Source organism: Ricinus communis, chromosome 9 (assembly GCF_019578655.1).
Source record: "Ricinus communis isolate WT05 ecotype wild-type chromosome 9, ASM1957865v1, whole genome shotgun sequence".
In the NCBI taxonomy this organism is placed as follows: Eukaryota; Viridiplantae; Streptophyta; class Magnoliopsida; order Malpighiales; family Euphorbiaceae; genus Ricinus; species Ricinus communis.
Window position 1 is genome coordinate 21,781,083 of NC_063264.1, and position 5,472 is coordinate 21,786,554.

The 5,472-nt window shown below is 39.5% G+C and overlaps 1 non-coding gene across 1 annotated transcript; it reads right to left on the minus strand.

The window, feature by feature from the left end:
* Positions 1 to 3,034: 3,034 nt before the first annotated feature.
* On the minus strand, positions 3,035 to 3,141 carry LOC112535512. Its single transcript, XR_003079628.2, has one exon. It is a non-coding gene; the product is annotated as a small nucleolar RNA R71 (small nucleolar RNA).
* Between the last annotated feature and the right edge of the window lie 2,331 nt (positions 3,142 to 5,472).

Consider the following 5,472-nt stretch of genomic DNA (forward strand, 5'->3'; position numbering starts at 1 on the left):
GGCTTAATTACTCATAATTCTAATTAGAACCTTGACTTTCTCTACTCCTTGAGACTTGGGAAAAGTGATAATTTTTATCATTAAATTTTTCATAATTCTCTCAACATCTATATCCAAAAAACTATTGTTTATAGCTCAATACGAGAAAAGAGAAAAAAAGATGCCTCTTTTTTCTTTTTCTCTTCTTTTATGGCTCTTCATCTAAGTTTTTACTTTCGGTTCACTGCTTATCATTTTTCAAATTGGCAGTAGTTTCTTACTCTTTCTATTTCATATTATTTTTGTCACGACCCCATTTGTGGGCCCGCGATCGGCACTAGAGAATAGGTAGGCGTAAAGCCACCGAATCCCGTAGTAAGCTTGACATTCACTGACTTAAATAAATCTCATCTCATTTAATATTATTGATTCCACAATTTCGTAACCATTAAATTTATATAATTAATTCGGTTTGCCAGAAGAATTAGGCGAGACCCGAAACTACAAAGAATTACAACTGATACATCTATGATTTTAACTACGGAAAATCTAAGATTTTACAAATTAATATACCGAATCAAATACACCACTCGATGATGAAGGAGTCGGGTTACTAGATAAGAGTCGCGGGAAGACTAACAGTCATGGATCTGAAAAATGGTAAAATTAAGACTGTCAGTCTCAAGAGTAAGTTAAAATCATATATCTAAAAACAGTTGCAAACACTTCAATAATACATTTATTTAATTTGAAATAAATACTAAGTCATATAAAAACAAACGTGTCATGTCATGCTTAAATTAAATTAAATAATTTCTTACATACTATAGGACAGAGTATGATAAGCATCATACTACACATGTTTTCATGCCCGATTGTTTACATTTTTATGCATGATTATCCCGTTTTATGCTAGAATCACCTGTCTTTTGTTTCCTTTCTCGTTTCAGGTCATTTTCGAAGGACACCATCAATAATCGAGGGAAATACGTGTGATTACGGACCAAAATCCATCAAATTGGGTGAGAACTAGCACCCCGAGGGTTGAGCACGGCTGGACTCCGGCCGTCTTGGGTCTAAGAGGCTATCCCCAATTGTGCCATTTCGGCATGACTTGGTAGCCACCACGGCCTCCGGCCGCGACTGTGGTGGCTCGGCCGACAGGCGGCTTGGAAGGAGTCGGCTAGCAGACTCCACAGTTCAGACCTTCGCTAGACTCGTGGTCTTTGAATCATCACAACTGGACTCGTGAGTCTTTGAATCATCACTGACTGGACTCACCTGCTTGAATCAACTATATAGGCAATTTTGAGTTCTTTTGGAGGGGAGACGATTTTTGGACTCAATTCCAAGACACACACTTAATCAATTGTTTTCCTATACCTCAATTGTAGACCTTGAGAGATAAAAAATTCATTAATTAAAGGAGGGATTTCACTTGTTCAAACATCGAATTGAAGATCAAGACCAACTTTGGGAGCATTCAAGAGGCAACTAGGGTTTGAGATTTCGAATTTGCAATTTTAGAGTTTCTCATTCAGCTTGAAAGAGAAGGGTGTACATGCCTTTAATTTGTTTTTCCTTATTTTGTTCCCTAATTGCTTTAACCATGAACATGAGTAGCTAGATCTTTTGAATCCATTAGGGTTCACCTTTGTTGATGGATTATGCTTAATTATTAGTTTTTATAATTGTCATTCTTGCAATCTTCTTGCTATTCAGTAATAAAAGTTTGATTCAGTTAATTTGAGACGTTGGATTAATTGTTTATTAGGTTGTTTCTTGACATTGAGAAATGCTTGTTACAACTGGACATTGAATAGTAAGGACTGGTAGTTAAACTTAGAGATAAGGTTGATTTACTCACGGATTAAGAACTAACAACTCTTAATAGTTTTAAATCATACTTAATGCTAATCTGTAGTAATCCGATAGGAAGAGATTCCATTAGGTTAGTGCAGGGTTTAGGAATCCGGTAAGCTCGAGAGAGGAATCGGGATTCAATTCAGGGATTTAGGCACGGGTAAGCAAGATCGGCAATCCATACAATCCATTTTTAGAATTCCATCACTTAGGCTCCCTTTTGGGTTTGTTTCTCTCTTTGCAATTGTCTTTTGATTGTCCGTTGTTCTTCATTTACTTATTTGCACTCATAACCATTAGGCTGATACGTTAGAACTTTCACACCCTATTTCGGACTAGATAACATAGCAAGCGGTAGTAACTCTAGGTTCACCCGATCTCGGGGATCGACCTTGATACTCACTAGTGCTAGGCTGCATCAGTAGGTTCAACGCCTTAGGTGTAGGTTGCATAAAGAGCCCATCAAGTTTTTGGCGCCGTTTAGAACGGTGAACTAGAGTGAATTATTTTGTGTTAATTTAGTCATTATTTGTTTATTCATTTATTCTTTATTTATTTATTTTTTTTATTTTTTTATTTTTTTATTATTTATTATTTATTATTATATTGTTTTTGTTGATTGGTGGTTGTGTGGACTTTCGGTTTCAGGTAGTTTATGACCAGGAGCTCAAACTCGAATCTTATAGAGCCTCTATTTGATCCAGAATGATCCCTCAGACTCTTAAGGAAGAGGTTGCAATTAGAAGAGGAGGAGATTGAGGTTGAGGTACCTGTGGATAGACTAGACACGATGGAAAACCATGATCCCCAGGCCAACGATGATCAGAGGACGATGTACGAGTTTGCTCGACCATCTTTAGATGGGACGAAAATGAGTATAGTCGGACTACTTTATGTGGCCAATAATTTTGAGATAAAGGCCAATGTTATCCAGATGATCCAGCAAAGCGTGCAATTTGGAGGATTGCCCAGCGAGGATCCCAATGCACATATCTCTAACTTTTTGGAGATTTTTGACACATTCAAGATAAATGGAACAACCGATGATGCCATTAGGCTGAGATTGTTTCCATTTTCCTTGAGGGACAAAGCAAAAAGATGGCTGCAATCTCTTCCACAACAGACGATCACTACCTAGAAGGCGTTGGCCGAAAATTTTTTATATAAGTATTTTCCTCCTGCTAAAACTGCTAAACTTAGAAATGACATATCTTCTTTTGTGCAGTTTGATGATGAAAGCATGTCGATGCATGGGAGAGATTTAAAGATCTTTTGAGATCTTTGCCCACATCACGGATTTCCGGTGTGGATGCAGTTCGGACCTTCTGATGGGTTGAACCTTGCAACGAGGCAGATGGTGGATCTTTCGCGGTGGGGCGCTAAGCGATGGGGCCTTGAGCGGGCTCGAGAACTTGATAGAGGAAATGGCCATGAACAACTATCGGTGGCAATCCTCTAGGAGCCGACTAGGAAGACAAGGAGTGGTAAACCAAGTGGACTCTGACAACCTTGGCGAGCTCAAGTGGAGCTTCTAGCCAAGAAGATCGACCAACTCAGGATGCGGTTCATGCGAGCGTTGGGCTGCGAGTTTTGTGGGGGCCCGCATTACGGTGCTAAGCTGTCATGAAAGGTATGTATGCTTCATCCTCTACTACTTTTCCATCTAATTCTGCTATGTCTTCTGATGTTGAATAGGTTGATTATATGGGGAATGCCCCAAGGCAGCAGAACGATCCTTACAGCAATACATACAACCCTGGGTGGCGCAATCATCCCAACTTCAGTTGGAGGAACAATAACGCTCAAGGTCCACCTAGTTTTCAGAGACTTCATCGGTAGCATTCGGTGGGCTGCACAAGCTCCTCCTCTACCAGAAAAGAAGTCAAATTTAGAGGAGCTTATGATGAAGTTTGTGACGTCTACAGAGATGAGGTTCCAGCAAACTGATAGTGCACTTAGGAACCAGCAGGCCTCGATTCAGAACTTGGAGACCCAGATTGGCCAAATCTCTAAGATGTTGTCTGAAAGGTAGCAAGGAGCGCTCCCAAGCACCACTGAGTCTAACCCGAGGGAGCACGTGAACGCCATCACTTTGTGTTCAGGTAAGTTAGTTTCAGCTCCTTCTAAGCCTGTTTTTGATGACGCCGCTATTGATGTGCAAGTTAAGGCAAGCAGTAAGGTTAGGGAACCTGAGGGACAAAAGGTGAAATCAATTCCAGTCAGGGAATATCAACCTAAGATTCCTTATCCTGCTAGAGCTAAACAAGCAGAGGTGAAAGAGCAGTTCAGTAAGTTTTTAGATATTTTTAGACAACTACATATTAACTTGCCTTTTATTGATGCATTAGAGCAGATGCCGAAGTATGCTAAGTTCTTAAAGGACATACTTAGCAGAAAAAGGAAGTTGGAGGAGGTCGCCTATATTCAGCTTAATGAGGAGTGCTCAGCGATGTTTCAGAGCAAGTTGCCAGAGAAATGTCACGATCTAGGGAGTTTCACTATTCCCTGCACTTTAGGTAATTTATGTGTTGATGATGCATTAGCTGATTTGGGGGCTAGCATAAATGTCATGCCCACTAGTTTGTTCAATAAGCTAGGTTTGGGGAGGCAAAATCCACTAGGATGTGCATTCAATTGGTGGCCAATTACCTGTTAAGCTTCCTAGGGGAATTGTGGAAAATGTGCTAGTTAAGGTAGATAAGTTTATATTTCCTGTGGACTTTGTGGTTTTGGATATGGACAATGAGCATGGTGTACCATTAATTTTGGGGAGACCTTTCCTTGCCACAGTTAGAGCTAAAATAGACGTATTTGAGGGGAAGTTAGAACTTAATGTAGGGGACGTATCACTTTTAGTTTACCCTCATTTGATAGTTCTTCCACCGACCATGTTCATGCCATTTGTTGTATTGATGGAATTGATCTTGCATGTAATACACAACCACAAGATGTACAAATGGATGATGCTATACATGTTTCTTCCCCTACTAGTATGTGTTATTCATCTGAAAAAAATAACTTGTATCAATATGAGACTTTGTGCTGTGATAGACCCGAGAAGGGTAGTTGCAAGTTTGTTTTTTACAGGTCACTTAGCCGGAATTCGGAGTGGATGAATGGACATCCTAAATCGGTCCAGAGAGCACCTCCTTGGTCATCTACTGCACACATCGGACCTTTTCATTGCGCTTATATGCCTCGAGCCCCAACTTACATTGAGCCTACCTTCTTAATTTGCTCGCGATGCAGGAATGTTGATCCAGAGTCCAGCTAGACGACTCAAACAAAAAGAAGCGCCTTCGGGAGGCATTCCCGAATCTATTTTTGCTTTCTGAATTTTTGGACATTTTTATTTTATTTTATTTTATGTAGTCATTTGCAGTTAGATATTTCAGTCTGTTTTTAGTAAGTTTGATTTTTAGGAGATGCTATCTTATTGAACCTTTTACTAGATGTTGCTTGGAATGTGTTTATTCTTGAATTTTGCAGGAGTTAGCCTACTTGATGCTCGTACGTAATTTTGAGGACTAACATATTTTGAAGTGTTAAAGTACACATCAAGGGCAATATCTAGTAGACTTTCTAGTTTTTATCTCTTTTTGTCGTCTTGTTTTTCTCTTAGTTTTCTAA